Source organism: Bufo bufo, chromosome 4 (assembly GCF_905171765.1).
Source record: "Bufo bufo chromosome 4, aBufBuf1.1, whole genome shotgun sequence".
Classification (NCBI taxonomy): domain Eukaryota; kingdom Metazoa; phylum Chordata; class Amphibia; order Anura; family Bufonidae; genus Bufo; species Bufo bufo.
Window position 1 is genome coordinate 151,035,045 of NC_053392.1, and position 22,875 is coordinate 151,057,919.

The window sequence follows — 22,875 nt, forward strand, 5'->3', positions numbered from 1 at the left end:
ATATTCTCTAAACCATTTAAAAGGCTCCTCTTGAAGGCGTCTATACACTCATTGTTTTTATTCTTAGGACAGAATTTAGATTTATTTCGAAAGTCTGTATGTACGACCCCTACCATATTCTCACAATTTTTTACCTGCGGAGGCTGGATATTGAGATGATATTTTGCTATGTTCAATTTCCTAATAAATTTATGGATGTCTAAAAATAGGCTAAATTTATTGATCCCACTACTGGGAGCAAATTTTAGCCCTTTTTGTAAAACGTTTTTTTCATCTTCTGAGAGCAAATATTTACTTAAGTTAAAAATTCCTACTGTATCCCTTTGCATTTTTTGCCTTTCTGAATCTGATTCCTTTCCCCTTCTGCAACCTCTGTGTCCTCGATGTAGCCTCTTTTTAATGGTGTTCTTTTTTGAGGCATATTCAATGTTATTTTTGTAATTTTTTCCATTTGAGGATCCCTCTGCACCCCTCGTATACTCTGATGGGGAAAATTTTGGCTCATAGTTGCTGCATGGTGATTTGAGGTGGATGGATTCTCATCTTTGTTGATGAGTCGTTGATTAGTGTTTTTAACACCCTCCTCATCCTTCTGATTTTGTTCTTTCGGCTCTAAATTAATTAGTCTATTTTCATCTACACTAAAATTATCAGATGGTCCTGCTTTAACAGGGTTAAAACCCTTCTTATTTTTAGGGGGATCTTTACAATTATTTAATCTTAATTGATCACTGGTAGGATAATTATTCCTATTCCTACTCTGCATAGGTGCGTTAAAATGTCCCCTATGATTGTATGTATAAGGTGTTCCTGTATTGTGATTATATTTATAAAATTGATGGTTTGGGTTAAAACGTGGTGTATATTGGACTTCGTGGTCGATTTACCTCCTTCTCAAGGAATGAACACTATCCTTGTCATCATAGACCGTCTTACCAAGATGGCACACTTCATCCCTTTCAAAGGTATACCATCTGCAAAACAGACAGCAGAACTCATGATCCGTGAAGTGTTCCGGCTACACCAGATTCCAGACAACGTGGTCTCTGATCGCGGGGTACAGTTCACGTCCAAATTCTGGAAAAACTTCTGTTCTGCCCTTGGGATCAAAGTAAATTTGTCATCAGCTTTTCATCCACAATCTAATGGTCAAACTGAAAGAACTAATCAAACCCTCGAACAGTATCTACGCTGTTTTATTACCCATTTACAAGATGACTGGATGGAACATCTCTCCACTGCAGAATTTGCGTACAATAACTCGGAACACTTCTTTCAGCCCGTTCTACGCAAACACAGGCCTCCATCCAGTCTTCATTCCCCATCTGCCAATCACCACGGCCCTCCCAGCAGTAACCGAACGGTTAACTAACCTGCAAGAGGTACGGGGAAAAATCATGGAGAATTTACACGAGGCCCAAAGACGCTCCAAACAAGCTGCGGACAAACACCGTAGACCAGCACCAGTTTTTCATATTGGGGACAAAGTGTGGCTGTCTACAAAAAATATTAAGCTGAGAGTCCCTTCTCAAAAACTGGGTCAAAGATACATTGGACCATATCAGATTTTGGCTCAAATTAATGATGTCACATTTAAACTCAAACTCCCGGATTCACTCAGGATACATCCGGGGTTCCATTGTTCACTCCTCAAACCATTTGTCGAGAATACTTTCCCTGATCGCTTTTTGCTGCCACCCCCGCCAGTCAGGGTGCATGAAGAAGAGGAGTTTGTTGTAGAAAAGATCCTGGACTCTAGAATTTGTCGAAGAAAACTGCAGTATTTGATCCGTTGGAAGGGTTATGGTCCTGATGAGGACTCGTGGGAACCCAAGGAGAATGTACACGCTCCCAGACTGGTCAGCGAGTTTCATCGGTAATACCCCGACAGGCCTATCTTGGAGATGCCCAGAGGTCATCGTGGAAGAGGAGGGAATACTGTCAGGGATCAAACCGGGAGACTCCAGCGTCCTAGGCTGTAGCCTTGCTCACTAGACCACAGAGCTTCCTGGACAGTTTATGTTACTTTTTGAACCACCGCCTTGACCTGAATTTTCCTGCTTTTGGTTTGCCCAATCAGATCTGTGTGCGCCCTATTTAAGGAAAACCATGTCACTTCCTCCCTTGCCAGATTATTGAGCTATCTCAGCTGTAGTCTTGCTTCAGCTTCTCAGTATTTGTCTACTAACCTGCTTGTGTACCGAACTCTGCCTCCATCGACTACTCTCCTGCCTCATCCTGAATCCTTGTACCTGCCATCTCGTGTACCAAACTCTGCCTCCATTGACTACTCTCCAGCTTCATCCTGAATCCTTGTACCTGCCATCCCGTGTACCGACCCAGGACTGCCTGACTACTCTCTTGCCTTCCTCGTTCTTCTGCAGTCATCTACCACGAGGACCTTATCGGGTCCATTGAGCCACCTCCTTTCCTGCATATCGGGATCATTCACCCATTCCGTTTCCGTGCTCCCCTGTTCCTGTGTCGCTGCCATTGGACTCCTTCCCCTCTTCGAGTAACCTCTACAAGCAATTGTGCAGGTAACCATAACAGCCATTGACCTCCCTTAGATGTGGTATCCCTTTCTCACACTCCCTCTCCGGCATGGAATCCTGATTCGCCGCTAACCATGATCAACATGGTAGGCGCAGAGAATAACATCGAAAGTTGATAGAGAAGATATCCAATTGGATCGTGCATGTCACAGGGACTTGTGATCAGGCTGAAGTTAACTAGAGTCAACAAAGCGGCATAGTTGGGTTACATTCACCAATTTTTGACTGTTTTTTATACCCCTGGTCTACCTAGTGGACGGGTTAATAAATTTCACTAGTTTGTCTGTTACATTGTCGGTTAAAATTCACCAATTTTTGGCTGTGAAATACCCCTGCTCTACCTAGTGCACAGGTTAATAAATTTCACTAATTTGTCTGTTACATTGTCGGGTGAAATTCACTAATTTTTGGCTGTGATATACCCCTGCTCAAACTAGTAGGCAGGTTTATACATTTCTCTAATTTATCTGTTACATAGTTGGGTGAAATTCACCAATTTATGGCTGTGATATACCCCTTCTCTACCTAGTGGACAGGTTAATAAATTTCACTAATTTGTCTGTTACATTGTCGGGTGAAATTCACCAATTTTTGGCTGTCATATATCCCTGCTCTACCTGGGGACAAGGAAATAAATTTCACTAATTTTTCTGTTACATTCTTGGCTGACATTTTACAATTTTTGCTGTGAATAAACCCCTGCTTTGCATAGGTGACAGGTACCTAAATTGCAAAAAAAATCGTCTGTTACATTGTCAGGTGATATTTTACCAATTTTGCTATATAAAAACCCCTGCTCTGCATAGGTGACTGGGACCTTATTTTTTGTAAAATCTTCTGTTGAATTGGTTGGTGACATGAACATAGTTTTGCCGTGAATAAACACCTGCTCTGCATAAATGACAGTGCCCGAAATTTATAAAAATCGTCTATTCTATTGGTGGGTGACATTAACCCATTTTTGCCAATGAAAAACCTCTGCTCTGCATAGGTGACAGGGACTGAAATTTCTAAAATTCATATTTAATTGGCCCTTTCATTCGATCCTTCCGCTTAAATAACTTGTCCCACATTTCAGCTTGATCACATTGCAGCCATTGATCTCCCTTGGATGTGGTATCCCTTTCTCACACTCCCTCTCTGACATGGAATCCTGATTCGCCGCTAACCGTGATCAACATGGTAGGCGCAGAAAAGAACATTGAAAGTTAATAGAGAAGATATCCAATTGGATCGTGGATGTTTTATATACCCCTGGTCTACCTAGTGGACAGGTTAATAAATTTCACTAATTTGTCTGTTATATTGTCAGGTGAAATTCACCAATTTTTGTCTGTGATATACCACTGCTCTACCTAAAAAACAGGTTATTAAATTTCACTAATTTGTCTGTTACATTTATGGGTGAAATTTACCAATTTTGGGCTGTGATATACCCCTGCTCTACCTAGTAGATAGGTTACTAAATTTCACAAATTTTTCTGTTACATAGTTAGGTGACATTCTCCAATTTTTGGCTGTCATATATCCCTGCTCTACCTAATAGACAGGTTACTAAATTTCACTAATTTTTCTTTTACATAGTTGGATGACATTCACCAATTTTTGGCTGTGATATACCCCTGCTCTTCCTAGTGCACAGGTTAATAAATTTCACAATTTTTTCTGTTACATAGTTGGGTGACATTCACCAATTTTTGGCTGTGATATACCCCTGCTCTACCTAGTGCACAGGTTAATAAATTTCACTAATTTTTCTGTTACATAGTTGGGTGACATTCACCAATTTTTTTGCTGTGATATACCCCTGCTCTACCTAGTGGACAGGTTAATAAATTTCACTAATGTGTCTGTTACATTGTCAGGTAAAATTCACCAATTTTTTTCTGTGATATACCCCTGCTCTACCTAGTAGACAGGTTACTAAATTTCACTAATTTTTCTGTTACATAGTTGGGTGACATTCACCAATTTTTGGCTGTGATATACCCCTGCCCTACCTAGTAGACAGGTCACTAAATTTCACTAATTTTTCTGTTACATAGTTGTGTGACATTCACCAATTTTTGGCTGTTATATACCCATGCTCTACCTAGAAGACAGGTTAATACATTTCACTAATTTGTCTGTTACATTGTCGGGTGAAATTCACCAAATTTTGTGAGTGATATACCCCTGTTCTACCCAATAGACAGGTTAATAAATTAACTAATTTGTCTATTACATTGTCGGGTGAAATTCACCAATTTTTGGCTGTGATATACCCCTGCTCTACCTAGTAGACAGGTTTATAAATTTCTTTAATTTATCTGTTACATAGTTGGGTGACATTCACCAATTTTTGGCTATGATATACCCCTGCTCTACCTAGTAGACAGGCTACTAAATTTCGCTAATTTGTCTGTTACATTGTTGGGTGAAATACACCAATTTTTGTCTTTGATATACCCCTGCATTACCTACTAGACAGGTTAATAAATTTCACTAATTTGTCTGTTACATTGTCGGGTGAAATTCAAAATTTTTTGTCTGTGATATACCCTTGCTCTTTCTACTAGACAAGTTAATACATTTTACTAATTTGTCTGTTACATTGTCAGGTGAAATTTACCAATTTCTGGCTGTGATATACCCCTGCTCTACCTAGTGGACAGGTTAATAAATTTCACTAATTTGTCTGTTACATTGTCGGATGAAATTCACCAATTTTTGGCTGTCAAATACCCCTGCTCTACCTAGTGGACAAGGAAATTCTATATACAATCCCCTGCTCTGCATAGGTGACTGGGACCTTATTTTTTGTAAAATCTTCTGTTGAATTGGTTGGTGACATGAACACAGTTTTGCTGTAAATAAACCCCTGCTCTACATAGTTGACAGGGCCCGAAATTTTTAAAAAATGGTCTATTCCATTGGTGGGTGACATTAACCAATTTTTGACTATGAAAAACCCCTACTCTGCATAAGTGACAGGGACTGAAAATTCTAAAATACGTCTTTAATTGGCCCTTTTATTCGATCCTTCCACTTTAATAACTTGTCCCACATTTCAGTTCGATCACATTGCAGCCATTGACCTCCCTTGGATGTGGTATCCCTTTCTCACACTCTCTGGCGTGGAATCCTGATTCGCCGCTAACCGCAATCAACATGGTAGGCGCATAAAAGAACATCGAAAGTTGATAGAGAAGATATCCAATTGGATCGTGAACATCACGGGGACATGCAACATGGTGGAGCAGTATGTGTGCACACACCTACATGTACTGACTGATGGGTCTGCCTCTTTAACTTCTGGGTTTCCAAATTGGGCAAATGGCCTGAGCTTGCCTTTTACGCCTTGGAGGTCCTTGCCTGCCCTGAAGCTAGTCTATTGTCTGAGCGTTTGTTTAGCATGGCTGGAGGGGGTTATCATAGGTTATATTTCCCAATGTTTTGGGGTGTACCCTAATTTAAACAAAAAATATAAAAAATAAAATAAAATAAAAACAAAAACAAAAAACAGTTTTGGCTACCTCCTCTTCCTCCACTGCCGCTTCCACCTACACTGCCACATCCACCGCCTCCTCAACCTCCTACTCCATATGGACCTCGTCCTCCTAGATCAAGATTATATTTTTTAATTTTTGCGTATGTTATGTTATTTTAAGTCATATCCCTATCCATATTTGTTTGCAGAGCACTTGCCATGCTCTTAACCACATTTTGATGATATTTACAGCCCTCTAGCCCTTTCCATGTCTATTTTAGAGGCATTTTAGTGCTCCAAAGTTAGGGTCCCCATTGACTTCAATGTAGTTCAGGTTCGAGGTCAAGTTCGGGTTCCGAACTTGAACTTTTTTGTGAAGTTCGGCCAAACCCGTCGATCCCGAACATCCAGTTGTCGGCTCAACTCTAGACATAACCTATGAAGTGGGCACAATGTGTGCATAAATACTATCCGTTGTCATGAGAAAGGAATAATTACTATGTGGGGTCATTTAGGGGACTGGCTTGGATTAGATGTTTAGTTATGTTTTGGGCGGAGTTAGAGGCGAGGCCTAGTGCACAAAAAAAATTGTAGTGTCCCTCCTCCTTCTTTTGGAAAGTTGGGAGGTATGCCATAGTCTCACAGCTCTTATCATAAAGAAACCTCTTCTATGTTTGTGTAAAAACCCTCTTTCTTCTGCGTGCAGAGGATGTCCCCAAAAGGGAGGATATCCGCAAAAGGACATTGGTTTAGAATACATTTTCCAAACAATGGCATGTCAATGGGCACGGTACATCAGAAAGTGCTTCAGATGTATAATATACTGAAAGTACATCACAAAGGTAATATGAAGAGAGCCTTAGCTACACAAGAACAAGTCAACACAATCTGAAATTAGCTGGAAGTAAGATCAGGAGTAATATCAGGAGATATTATTTTATTGAAAGAGTGGTTGAAGCTAGGAACAAACTTCCAACAGATGTGGTTGGGAAATCTACATTAAGTGAATTTAAACATGCCTGGGAAAAACACATGTCTATCCTATGATAAAAAATGAATAATATAAGGGCAGACTAGATGGATTAGGTGGCCTTTTTCTGCCATCAATCTTCTATGGGGCACATTTATTAAGACTGGCGTTTTAGTCTCTGGTCTTAATAAAGGCCCATAGCTGGCGGTGAATCAGCTAAAGTTATGAAGAAGCTCAGGCATCTCCATAACTTCTGGGCATCCAGCGTCAATTCTAATTGTAAGACAGCTTCCTACCTCTCTTACATTTAGACCATTTTCTAAGACTAAAACAGGCGTAGGAAAATGATAACTGAGACAGCCCTACCGGCCTGTCCCCTTTCCCTCCCACACCACACCCACAATTTTAAAGCTGGTGTGGGTGGGGAAAAGTTGCAGATAGCGGTGCCATCTGCACCTAAAATATGCCTAATTTAGGTGTATTTCAGATTAATAAATGACCCCTATGTTTCTACATTTTTGAGCCTCTATGTGCAAAGTCCATGAACAAACAGGGGTGCAATTGAATGGCACTGTATGGTCTGTGTGTGTGTATATATATATATATATATATATATAAAAAACTTTTTTATTTAAGATTTATATTTTTAGCCTATATATTTCAATATAAATTGAACACATTTTATTTTATTTTTAAAATCATTTAATTGGATTTTTTTTTACAATGAATATATGAAACACCAATTCAATGATCTGGCCAATGCAGGGTTGGTATATAAACAAAAGGAAATGTTTGTAGTACAATAATGAGTATAATTAGTGCACCAACATTTGAAGAAACTTATGTTTTTGGACTGAGTTGTTGTGGAGGGGAGTCCTCGCACAATATTAGGAGCTTTACTTTACATAATATGTCTACCTGGTAACCAGATTTACCATAACAGAAAAACTAGAGAAAAGGTGTGGGGGGGGGGGGGGGGAGCAGATCATGGGGAATTCCCATTGTCCTATGAAAGAGATATTTAGAGGCAAAAGTTGTTATAGTTTGGCCAGGGATAAAATTGTGATGTTGGCTGTGACCTAATATTAAAAGGTTTTCTGATGATGATGATGATGATGATGATGATATATAAAATGGTTGTCTCACAAAGAAAACCCTTGTCCATATGCCCTAATAGGACATTGGAATGCCATAGAAGATAAGCAATGTATTGGTTTCTGCTCTGGCAGAGGTATGAAATTGCAGACTCATGGTGATCAGCTGAGCTTCTTCCTGAAAAGGTATCAGTAACATGCCAGCCACACATGTCTCTGAAAACTAATGGGTCCCAGCATTGACTAAGAAATCAAAGACATTTCAACATTGAAAACAGCGGTGGAAAGATGACCATACAAAGAAGTTATGTCATGGGAAACCCCCCTTATTATAGCAAAAATGTCCAATATTATTATTTAGACTAATGTTGGAAGAAGCACACTACATGTAAATTCTTGTAAAATTCCCACTTCCCCCAATTCAAAACAATAAAGGCTCTGGATTTAAAATAGTAGAGTCCTGTCCAGGAGTTACTTGCTGATGCACAGATGTAGTGCAGATGTAGATGTTTTGACAACAATAGCAAACTCCATTTTCAGGGACTTCCAATGCAATGTTTGCTTTGTGCCGTGCAAATAATATTAGACATAAATCAGTTAGAGATGATATAAAGCAAGCCAAAAGACTCTAATTGAAATGCAAATTTGAAACAGCAATTGCCAGGTTCCTCGGCCAAGTCTCTGCTTGTATTAGTGTGGTTGGTTCTATTTTTTATGTTTTAATAAGTGTAACAAAATATTAGGAACAAAAAGCGCATTATTGTACGTTTTTAGCTTCAATAACGGAATATAAATATATACTGCATTAGTGAATATAGGAAAGCTTTGTTTCTGTCCTCTGTTATGCAACCATTGTTTAGCTGATGACAATATACTGACAAGTATAGGTTAGAAAGTATTTACTCAATTTTGTCTGCTCAAAAATATTAATGTAATCTTAATATTTGTGCATAGTTTGACACTTATACAACATATACAGTACAGACCAAAAGTTTGGACACACCTTCTCATTCAAAGAGTTTTCTTTATTTTCATGACTATGAAAATTGTAGATTCACACTGAAGGCATCAAAACTATGAATTAACACATGTGGAATTATATACATAACAAACAAGTGTGAAACAACTGAAAATATGTCATATTCTAGGTTCTTCAAAGTAGCCACCTTTTGCTTTGATTACTGCTTTGCACACTGTTGGCATTCTCTTGATGAGCTTCAAGAGGTAGTCCTCTGAAATGGTTTTCACTTCACAGGTGTGCCCTGTCAGGTTTAATAAGTGGAATTTCTTGCCTTATAAATGGGTTTAGGACCATCAGTTGCGTTGAGAAGAAGTCAAGTGGATACACAGCTGATAGTCCTACTGAATAGACTGTTAGAATTTGAAAAAAGCAGCTAAGTAAAGAAAAACGAGTGGCCATCATTACTTTAAGAAATGAAGGAAGGTCAGTCAGCCGAAAAATTGGGAAAACTTTGAAAGTAAGGGCTATTTGACCATGAAGGGGAGTGATGGGGTGCTGCTCCAGATGACCTGGCCTCCACAGTCACCGGACCTGAACCCAATCGAGATGGTTTGGGGTGAGCTGGACCGCAGAGTGAAGGCAAAAGGGCCAACAAGTGCTAAGCATCTCTGGGAACTCCTTCAAGACTGTTGGAAGACCATTTCAGCGGACTGCCTCTTGAAGCTCATCAAGAGAATGCCAAGAGTGTGCAAAGCAGTAATCAAAGCAAAAGGTGTCTACTTTGAAGAACCTAGAATATGACATATTTTCAGTTGTTTCACACTTGTTTGTTATGTATATAATTCCACATGTGTTAATTCATAGTTTTGATGCCTTCATAGTCATGAAAATAAAGAAAACTCTTTGAATGAGAAGGTGTGTCCAAACTTTTGGTCTGTACTGTATGTAGCAATATGTAAAATCTTGGCATAGTATTTATTGCTTTTTTACCGATTCAGTAAACATTTAACCAATGCGATTTAATAAACCATCTTCTTTTCCTACCTTAAAACCATAAAAGGCAGTCTGGCTCTAGACATATATGTCTAACGTGACCATAGATCTCTGTTATTCAAAAAATATGCTGCTAGAGTGTCCTTTTGGCATATTTTTGATGAGTATACATTGGCATATCTTTGCTAGGCTAAGTTCAAACTTCAGTTATTTGGTCAGTTATTTCCATCAGTTATTGTGAGCCAAAACCAGTAGTGAAGCTTACTCAGAGATCAGGTATAATGGAAAGATCTGTACCTGTTCTGTGTTTTTGACTAGCACCTGGTTTTGTTTCACAATAACTGATGGGAAAAAAATGATCAAATAACTGGTGTGAACTCAGCCTTACAAGTTTATTGTAAACTATTCACTGTGAGGGTCATTGCCAATAATATATGTGTTGACATACAGTTGTACATGGCTAATGCATATATTAGAATTTTATTTCAAAATGATTCTGACTAATGTTATGTGCACCTAACTGGTGTGTTTCTGGTTTTCTACACAGCAATGTTGATGGCCACCTATTATTTGGGCTGTAATGTAGTTTCCTAAGAGAGTTGCTGTGCAGGTAGAATCTGTAAAGGAGCAGCAGCACTTCAATACTTATTCATTCTTGATCAATGGAGATTGTGGCAGTCAGATCCCTATGATCAGTAAACGATGGCATATCTTACCAATAATCCATCACTTTGCATTGTAGAAAAACACTTTATGATATTCCTTCAAGCTTAAATAAATCTTATTGTAGCCTAAGATCAATCTATCTATATCTATCTGTCTGTCTGTCAATCTATCTATCTATCTATCTCTGTCTATCTATCTCTCTGTGTATCTGAAACTGCCATAAACTTAAGATAAGTGATCTGTGACAATTTTTCAAACCACTTATAAAGAATTGGTAGTTTAAAAAGTTGTTAGTGGTATCAAATGGACATTGGTACAATCTTCATACTTGCAGATGTGTCCACCCTTAACTTTTGACAATACATGTCCAATACATTATCACAACATGCCAGCAAAACCCTTGGCAGACTGTGATTTGCGGAACAACAGCTTGGTGACTACATAAATAGCATGCAAAAATATAAGCTTTATCTCTTGATTTTGAGCCTAGAGAAAAGTAAAGATAGTATGCTGCCATTTTGTAACTTAAAGGAAATGCCAATGACAAGTAAAACTAGATAGCAACACATATCCTATTCTCAGTTTTTTTTCTTATTAAAGATTTTTATACATTTTTTTACATTTGCAGAACATGATTATTGCGGTGGTTATCTTGCCTGAACGGTTCTTAACAGCATTTAGAAAGCATTTAAAGAATTGCTTTATGACAGCCACATAAGCCATAGACACGATGGACTAGAGATTACCTCATTGATTTCTGTGGGAGATTTCTAGGCATGGTCTGTTACCTGTGCAGAGGTCATTGTACAAGGAAAGAATAGATACGCTCTGACAATCAGAATGGAGGATCCTGTGTTATCTATACACAGAGGTGATGTATGCTTCTAAAACCTGCCTATAATGACAAGGAGATAACTGCAGTAAGGAAATCTGTATAGACCAAGAAGTGGCACCTATTATTAAGCCTAGTGTCCTGTTTGAAAACTGCAGGAGGTTGTTTAAATATAGATATTGACATGGAAAATAAAAATAACCACCAAAAATTCTTTAAAAATTTGCTTAACATAAAAATGTGTTTAAAGTATGGTTTATTTTCTGATTACATATTCCCTTTAACGTTACTCAAAGCATCATATGTAAATGTAATTGTTAAGCAAGCAATATTTACAGATACTTCTTATGATGGTAATGACTTTTATGAATATGTGATCAATTTAGATCAATGACAAGCAGTTTACTGTATTTTATTGATCTATTTGTGCACCTAGATTTGGCGATGATCGCGATTTTAGGTTCACTTGGGAACTAACACATTGTATTGATTATTGAACTCATCATGTGAACAAGCCATTACTGAAAATTCATATAATAGCAACTAATAGTAATCAATAATCACCTGAGTATCTATAGTAAATAAAAGGACCAGTGGAAATGTATATGGTATATATTCTTACTTTTACAGATCTTTTGCTATGCAGAAGGTTGTTATAGGCAACTATGACTAAGCTAATGATTGTTGGATTGGTAACTGCATATTGTGGCAATATAAGCACTATTCTCAGAACAGTTTTAGTGGGAAAATAAGTTATATCATAGCAACAAAGCTCTGTGCAGACACTGTGATAACAAAGAATAGCAAAGCTATCAGAGCGGATCAAAATCTTGGCATCTATCACAGGCTTTGTCCACTTTTCACCCCTAAAGTTCTCCTTTTAAAAATATTTATACCACACTTCTCTGGAGAAAGACCAGGTAATCAGGAGAAGCAACCTGCGCAAATATGTTAGAGTTTAAATTTTAAAACAGCAAATATATCACATAATGATACTCTGTATATTGTATTATAATGCTTGTATGTTTACATTTCTGTTCATCCACAAAAGTTTAGCATAAATAATGTATCTTCAACTTCAAGTACATGCATACAGTATATTTCCCCCAAAACAATCAGTAAAAATAATTTAATTTTTTATCTTTAGTTGAATTTTTTATGATGATTTTGTACAGTTGAATCTGTCATGGCAACATGCTTGAATTTTTCATGTGGCACAATGATCTCTGATAACACTGTGCGCTAGCTTTGGTTTTCAGTAGGGTTTTGCACAGGTTTCTTTTACACATAAGGTTTTCATGGGCAAAATTATCAGTTAAATGTGTATTAAACTAAATATATTTGAATGAAACTAAACACAACTTGAATAAACAAATAAATACTAGACAAATACACAAATTATAGATAGATGATGGTCAATAAATAGTCAATAGATAGGTAGATAGATTATAGTCAATAGATAGATAGATCGATAGATATAATAATCAATATAGTCAATGGATATAAACTGTTATTCTGTTACTGATAATTGTGTTAAAATATATTATATATTTCCTGAATAGTCACTAGGTTTTATCTAGATCTAGTAGAATGTAATCAGTACTTTATAGGGAATCATTAAGACTAAAAAAAATGGAAAATAATATAAACAGAATACGTTGTACAAATAACTGTCTCTCCTAAACCTTAGAATTGTCACTGATATGTCTGCTATAAATGTCTCAATAGATAAATCTATATAACTGGACATTTTTTTAACTTGCAAATTCTGACAAATTGAGGTAGGAAAGATAGTTTCTGCCTTGGCTTGGATTTTTTGGGTAAATATATAAAACAATGGTTTGCGGTTGGTAAATTAAATATTTTATTACATTACAAATGACAAATTGGCAGTTGACTGTATTTTTTATTGATAACAAAACCACAATGGTATATTAATCTTCCTACAGTAATGGATAAGACTGGCCAAAATGAGAGTTATTACATGTATCAGATTAATATTTTCTCCACATTACAACATTATACAATCATGAAAATAACAGCATTAATAACAAGAATGATAACTTTAATAATACAATTTGCTGCAAACATAGAGTTATCAATTTCATCTGATTGTTTACATAAATGGTGCTTTCTGATTAAAATGAATGATTTTATATTACAAAATTTCTGTATAATATTCATATAAAACTTTGCTAGGTTAGTGGATCATTGTCAGACATATTCTTCCTTTTTCATTCTATTTGATGAGTCCAACAGGAAAAAAAATATAAATAGCTCCTTGAGTGTAACATTTTCAAGATAATGCATCTACTTTCTAAAATAAAAACCTATAAAATATAATATATGTATTTATTATTAATAAAAAAGACACTTTTATAAATATATTGCCTGAAATGAATATTACTCCTATCATAATATATAGACTGACTTTTAAAAATTTTTATATGATAGGATTTCAATCTTTAGTATTTTTTAACAAGCTTTATAAAGCAACTTTTAGAACAAAATACTAACTATATCTGGTTAAATTATTGGGGCTGTTTCTACAAATGCGCATTTAAAAAAAAATAATATCTGAAACAAATCTGCAATGTGTGAACATACCCCAATACAGAGAGCAGACAAATGTTAATAATATTTTTTGTGTGTTGTAATTTAAAGTTAATTCTGAGAAAATAATAATACATACATACACATTATGTGATTTTAAACATTTCGTTTTTAATATCAATGTTTTTATAAAGGTTTTTTTATATAGCCAACGAATGTATTGATGAATAAATAGTTTAAACAACATAGACTATGTTGACAATCCAGTCACTTGTTTACCTTTTTATGACTAACTGACCTAATATCCCTTATATTTCACTCTTTTCTAAAAAATATATAAGGTGTAGACCTGAAAAAAAAAGATCTAACACTAATTCAGTGATATTTTTTAAAAACCTTGTTGCATTTAACATATCTTAGTTCAAAATATTTAGGTATTGTCTTCTATCTGCCACTAGGGGGAAACAGCTATCCATTATATCCCTCAATTTGTAAAGAACTCAGTCTAAGATTTTCAGTATATTGTGTGTGTGTGTGTGTGTGTGTGTGTATGTATGTGTGTGTGTATATACTAAAAATACAGTTTAATACAAATTAAATAAATTATCAAGATTTATAGGCAGGGAGTATAATGCCGTTATATGCTAAATAATGTGTTAAAATAAGATGAAAAGGTTTCAGGTCCTTACAACACTAATTCTGGTATTAAAAACCAATAATGCAAATAAATAACATAAGCTCTAAACTAGGAATGGGCTACATACAAATAATATTTATTTAAGTAGCACCTACATTTTCTACAATGCTTTACAATTAAGGAAGCAACAAACTATTAAAATGAGAAGTAATCAAAACCAATCAACAAACAGTGAAACAGTAGGAGAGAAGTCCCTGCCCATTAGAGTTTACAATCTAGTAAATCTACTAGAAAATCTAAGAAAATGCTAACAGGTTATATTTTTTTAGATACACTTTAAAGAAGTAATTTGATTGGGAGTTATAGAAATGTGCGAAAAATATATACGGTATGTATAGTAGATAAATTACATGCTATGTTATACTAATCATATAATTCTGCGGTATGTCAACATAAATACACCCTAAATGTTTGGCTATGATCAGTGCTCTAGGACTAAATGTAGAAAAAAAGCAAAGCTTTGTAAATATCAATTCATTTTTTGAGAACTGTTCTATCTGACAGTGTTTTAGTTCTATATAAAATAACAAATATAGTAACTCATTTTCTAATAACGGTTTAAAGTATACTTTAGCGCTGCATTTAATAATATATAATTTGCCATAATATATAAATGTTTATTTTTTTTATTAACACTAGAGATTAGTGAATTGATTTGTCACATTTCATATTTCTAATAAATTTGAGTGATATTACTTTTAGTTGATCATTTCAGAACAGAATGTTTCATTACTAGTTTATGTACTGTTATATAACTTTTTTGCATTTTAATTACAAATGCAACCTAATATAAATTTGTTGATAGGTAAACAGTGTGTGCCCACAATTATGTATATGATTTAATGGTAGAAAATAATATAGTTGTATGTCTAAAAATTCCATCTCTCTGTAAAATAAAAGCTAATATAATGAACTTTTTATTTTTAATGTTTTATTTCAGAGGTATTTCTTATATACGCTTTTGCGAATTAAGTTTAATTACATAACTTTGACACTAGAAATATGTCATTGATGCATTTATTAATATTAATACTATTAATAATATTACCTGATACATTTTGTGAGATAGAATTTTTTAAAGATAAAAAAATACAAAATAAAAAATATGCTCAAATACTAACTCATGTTTAAAAAATAAGTATTTACATTTGATTTTTATTAGAGATTTATTAATTATTTTAGTAAAAGTAATTTTAGGTATGAAAAGAGAAAAAAAAATTATATAACAGAAATATGTATTCATTCATTTCATAAAACTACTAATTAAAAAAAATGCCTATAAAGAAATTGTTATGGTAACTTAAAAAAAAAACACAAAGGTACAAATACATGTATCTACCAGTAGAGGACTCTCTAGATTTGTCTATAAAAAAAAAGCAAGAAAATGGGATTGTCCTTGCATCTGACACAGTTAACAAAACTACTTGAAAAAGAATCTCTTCCATATGAATAAAAAGCATTACTATGTAATGTCCTTTAAAGTTTCAAGATGTTGATTAATGTTGACCTTTACAACGATGATGTTTCAAGTAAAAGAAAACACATTTAAATGAATAAATTCCATTGAGGATGCATTAATTAAACAGAGACTTTACCATATGCTTTGGCTGGAGTGCGTGCTGGCCTTTCTGTTGTAGTTACCTGTGTAAAATCCACCCCATCCTCTACATGAATGCCCAAGCTGAATAGCCATTTGAATGAAAGCTTTAGTTTGATTCGCTATACAAGGGGTACTGTGTGACAGTGTTTTCTTTCTTGGAGTCACTAAGTGATTTCTATATCTGTTGTCATGGTGATATAGCAAAGCGGGGGAAATGGGGGCAACTTCAGGCTTTCTCTAGCCCTTGCACTTAGAGCTAAGATGTTGTTAGCAAGACTATAAAACACTGGGCTTTATCAAGGCCTTCTTTTTGTTCCCTGATTGTCAATAAAACTCATTTTAAGGGTAACAAGGACATCTAAATGTCATCTGTCACAGTGCTGGAAAGATTAAGTTTGTTTAGGAACTTGCGCGGAACAAAGGCCATTATTTGTTCTGCAGATACAAAGCAGTGTAGGCTGTGTCAGCAGTGGTGATTTAGATCTGGGCCCTAAGAGCATGCAGGAAAGATCAGCTCAATTGCAGGTGATAGCAATAGGCTTCTTGACACAAGAGCAGCAAAAACATGAATTTTAGACATTTCTATGATTTTTAGACTTTAGTTCTCCAGACAAATAAATAAAGCATCTGTTCTCGGTAGCGGCCTGTTTAAAGAAATCTGACACACACACCTGATAGTCCTTAAAAAGTACAATACATGATGAGGTAAAAGTGGATTCTAAAGTAAAATCCTACAATAATAGGTAGAGCATTAAGTCTGCATTTAAGGCATAATGAGGCTAAATAGGAAGCGAAGATTAATGAAGACATTGGTGTTATTAAAATCAAATCCTGTGGTTCATATGCTTTTCTTAGTAATGAACATTGTGGCTATTCTACAAGAAGAACAGGATTTTTTTTTCTTCTCTTTTTAATTTGGCACGCATCCCAGATTTCATTCAACCAGAACCTAGCCAGTGAAATGCGCCGTTTTATTTCCTTACTCTTTTCACTTCTAGGTTATAATCCATGAAGAAAGGGATTTTCTTTTCTTCTTATGTACCAAGTGACATATAGGATTCTTTAGCAAATAAATAACATTGGCTTGGAGCTGTTGTCAAAGGAAAATCATCAAAAATAAAAATAAGAGACATCCATATTGCACAATGATAATATTACTGACAAGTAAGCTAGTGCAGAATGTTCATGAGATCAAAGTTAATTTACATTCAAATTTATGTTTGCAATACTTTTATTATCTAGCTGTAATGGATTATAATGATGAACCATTCTTCTGAAAGACTATAGGCTTGACAGCATGGCGTGAAAATTGAAATGTTTTGTTTTTCTAGCACTTTCTCTTAAGCACTTTCTGACCTATTTAAGCATTTTCAGATACATTCACAATCAGCCACACAACCACTGCTAGGGTTCAACATCTGTGAGGCAGACAAATAAAAAACCTGGGTCTCTTTTGAAATCATGCACATTGTCTCCTGAATATGGACTGAAACGAAAATAGCTTCAAGTCTTTGAATATCATGTAACACAGTTGGCCTGAGTCCAAGCATTTCTACAATATTCACCCAAAAATGATTATGTTCCCTCGTTCTCAAATATACTACTTTCTGTTTAAGGATTTAGGTACAGTGGTTGCATAGTAAAAACAGGGACTTCCCTGTCAACAGATATAAAAAATAATAATAATTTATCATTCTAAGACTCAAGGTCTCTTCAATAAGAGTATATGTAAATGTCTTGAGCAATCAAGGTGTGACATATGAACTTACTAATCTTTTGACAAGTCCTCTAATTATCTTCTAAATTTTCTTGTATATTAAGTTTAAACATATCACCAAGGCATCCATGTGCAACCATAAGCTAGGATCCCCTCAATCATCAGAACAAAGGGATCCAAACACTCTCCACATTTATCTTGGAGATTCCCATATCTCTGATCTTTGTGGATGGTACTGGTGAAACTGTAGTTTTTACTCTTCATCTTAGAAATCAGTGAGTAGGTACTAGTTTGTGGACCTCTATGAATGTTATATTTGTACAAATCTCAATGGCATGTCATAAAATGGATAATAGTCAACTTATATTTGAAATAAAATTGAAAATGGAGTTCAACCTTTGGAGCCAATTTAAAAAAGTTAACTATGACAGACCTTAGCATAAGGACATATGTGGTAAGAAGAATGATAGCCTAATAGACTTATACTAGTAGTTAAAAAAGCAGCCCCAAAAGGAGCAAACAAAAGGGTGGAGAAAGAGCACTCAACAAGCACTCAAAAACAAAGAACTCTAAAAGTGATCATCAGATGAGGACTATGACATTGAAAATAATAACAATAGGGCTGAAATCCATATTGTCATTTTCTTAAGGCTGCCTGGCCAACAAAAAAAAGAAAAAAGACAACATCTCTTTATACTAAGGGTCTGGGCAAATTTTCATTATTAGCAAATAAATATAAGCTTCTAAGGTATTATGTACAATATAGGTCCTTAACACCAGAGATGATAAATACTGGGACAGGTTTCTCGGCTCTAGAAGACAAGTAGTCAACCACCTGTATATGACATCACTTCTGGCTCTATAGCAGTAGTATCAGAGAAAGAGCATTGCAATCACAGTAAGCATTGTAACAGCACCCATAAAATAGCAAGCACACAAAAATTGAGGAATGCAAAAAAAGGTGACCTCAGCCAACGATTGATCGAGTTGGCACTTTTGATGTGTCGAGCCAGGACATGAAGTGTAAAGCAGTAGGACCTGGACAGTATCAGAGAGACAGAGTCGTGGGATCAGTGAGATTGGAGTATCCATTCTATTATATTTGAAGCCCCTCTGTGCCCACTCCCACCAAATTTTGTTCAGCTGGAAAACCCCTTTATTACACACTGCTCCTTTGATTTACTAATACTAATATGGCTTTTTTATATTATGGGTAAAATCCACTAAATCAGCTTTATTCCTTATTTTTATACTATATTCAGGGCATTTGAGATCTTATGCAGATCCAATGTACATCTTTAAAATTCAAATTATTTATTGCAGGGTTGGAATAAGATGGTGATTAATTGCTTGCTCTTTTTGCGGAGAAATGGAAATGAAAAAAGCAGTACAGGCTATGTGATGTTCATGTTGCATCATAAATAACATGTTAACATTATTCACTGGGTCGGTATGATTACAGAGATAAAAAATACATGTAGTTTTTCTTTATGTTGTACGACTTTTACACAATAAAACTCCTTAAAAAAAAAAAAAAAGGTTTTGCATCACAGCATCCCAAGACCAATAACTTTATGATCTTTCTTTTGCAAGACGATTTGTAGTTTTCACTGGTATGATTTTGAAGTACTTTTGATCACTTTATTTTGATCACATTTAATATAAATTTTTTGGTTGATATGTAAAAAAAAAATCATTCTGGCACTGTGCCAGATAATTTATGTGATAATGTTTAGTTTGTGTTGTTACGGATGCGGCAATACTAAATATGTGGAGGAGGTTTTATTTTTCCAATTATTTCCATTGAAAAGTATTTTTTGAATGGGAAAGGGGTGTGTTATGTTTTAACTTTTTTCAAATAAAACTTTTTTTTTTAATCAACTTATTGGTCTTACAAGGGGCCTTTAATTTGTGATCCTTTGATTGATTTTATAATGCACTGTACTACTTTTGTAGGATTCTGACAGGAAATCTATTAGACCATTTATCTGGCATAATCTAAAAGGGCATATGCAGAGGGCAGGACTGGATGTCTTCATTGGACCCCTTGGTGTCATGTACAGACAACAGCATCCCACAAACTCATGGACCAGTTTCCAATACCTGACAGAGGGAGTCCACTCCCTATAAATCCACATGGAAGTCATAGTCACTATTGCCCGTTGCATCTCAGGGGTCAAACAGACAGGATCAGCACTTTTGCTGATCTAGGTTTTTAGAGCAGAAACATGGTTGTCAAACAAGAATTGAGTTCCTGCTCTTCTCTGCATGGGAGACCCATGCAGTGCTAATTCTACTTCGGCATGAAAAGGTGGTGACCTAGAATAAGATCACTTAACAATCGCAGTATATTGGTGGTCATTAAAGGGTTAATATATGGGTCATGTTAGTGTTACAAGGTAGAAGAGTATTTTCTCTAAAATTTGTAAAATGAATGAAAGAATAAACATAATATAAGGGAAGCCCATGTAGCTGCTATGGTGCTAATGATAAATGGGGGTCATGAAAAAGAGGAGTCAAACTCAAGTGTCCCTTTTGTCCTCTCCCTTAAAGTTGTGTGAACCTACATAGTCCTTTCCTCTACAAATCACAGCATTGTACAAAAAAAGAATAATTAGTGGCAAACTGTGTTGGAGGTAGAGCGGCTTTTTAACACCCCCCCCCCCCACCCCCCCCCCATGTCCATGGATGGTGTGTTGTAAAGTCATAAACCAATAGTGAGACCCTTTTTGGCTTCTGCTATGGATCCGATACCCTACCTAGACTACTATTTAAAAATAATGATTCATATAGATTCAAAGCCATATGGAACAATGTGGTGATTATAGAAGCTTTGGAGAGAGGGGCCCTAACTGGATTGGTCATATCTCCTTCTCTATTGGATTCAGTAAGAGAGCTACTTTCTCTAGAAGAAGCACATTGTAACACAGGAATGAGTGGTGAAGTGTCCCCAAGGACATTGCATGCAGGGAGACAAATAAGGCATTTCTGTTTTGTGTGGCAAAAACAGCACCATAAAGGTGTCCCACGTTTTGATCCTTGCAATGAGGACCCTTCTTCTTCGTATGCCACTACATAAGTCACTTGAAAGGGAGCTTAGCTGCAGTAACCGCCATACCCTCTACACTTTGAATGGAGCTATGCTACTGGTACCATTTAAAACTGATAATTCTAGCACCTAATGGGGAACAGTTGGCCCCCACCAATTGGATATTAATGACCTATTCTGAGGAAAAACCCTTTAAGTGCCTCTAGTAAATGATGCACTCTTTTTAGACATTGCTTTATATCTGTTTCTGGTAAAGGTGAGAAATTCATTGAAGCCACTGTTACACACAGAGGGGCTGCTAATTTATCTACACATGAAAGATATACACATATTTTTGGAAATTCAAAGAAAATAGATTTATTTAACTACCCTGTTTTTTTTTTTACTTTCAATAAGGGGCTGTAACAGTATGTGTAACTGCAGTGTTAACCCCTTGTGCTGATTCAGTGGTTGCAGTTCATCAACACCAGATCTTCTTGATCCTGCTGCGTCTGTGAATTCTAAGCACAATCTTAGCACAGGCACTTCAGGGGTAATGGAGACACCTCTTTCTCAACTCAAGGTGTGCTATCACTACAGCAAAGGAAAGATAGTGAAATTATTACTGCTGTAATATAGGCTGAGAATATATTCTTTTGGTCTAACATAGATCCAGTGCTGGCAGGATATTTCTAATATTTACATCTATTATTAGGAATAATGGTGTCTGGTTTGTATCAAGGGATCAAAATCCATTCAGGAGCTCAGTTGTCTCTTTATTTTGACTTATTTTTCCCCCATTTTTCTACCTAACATAACAGTATTTACTCCATCTTTGTTCTTGTCTTTTCTGTGATATTTTGCCTTGCAGCGTGTGCATAGCACCTTTTACATATCAATTATATTAGTAAGCTCCGAACACAGAAATATGCTATTAATTTATCACGGATTAGCACGTTCAAGTGTCAGGATGCAATGCACTGTAATGATACTAAATCTTGTTCCTAACAGATTAATACGTTTAAATGGCATTAAAGATAAATTACGATAGATTTATATATTGCTGTTCGGTTCTCTTTTGACACTGTCTGAAAATGTTATAATGAATATTATTTCACATATTTAATGCCCACTGCAAAGACCTTAACTGCCAAATGTGTCTGTTGATTTATAGATCCATAGGCTGCCTCCATATTGCTGTCCAGATCCAGATTGGGACTAAAAAGCAGCCCTAGCACATAAAACTCACCAGCCCATATTAAATATCATGAGAATATAGTGATATGCAATGTTTTCTGCAGCAAAACTTTCTTTAATTGGCCACTTTCCACTCCCTTAAGGGAGTTGTTCATTCCAGGAGGCCTTTCGGGCAGACAGCCCAGGATTGCCCTAACCTGCTGACTCATGCCCCCCATGCATCTCACGACCCAGTGACATAGTGTATTGGAGATGTCTCACTGCTGCTGCCTGTCACTGCTACGGCCACATGACCCTTGATAGTTCATATATAGAGTTGAGCGAACACCTGGATGTTCGGGTTCGAGAAGTTCGGCCGAACTTAACGGAAATGTTCGGGTTCGGGATCCGAACCCGACCCGAACATCGTCCCGAACCCGAACCCCATTGAAGTCAATGGGGACCCGAACTTTTCGGCACTAAAAAGGCTGTAAAACAGCCCAGGAAAGGGCTAGAGGGCTGCACAAGGCAGCAAAATGTAGTTAAATCCCCTGCAAACAAATG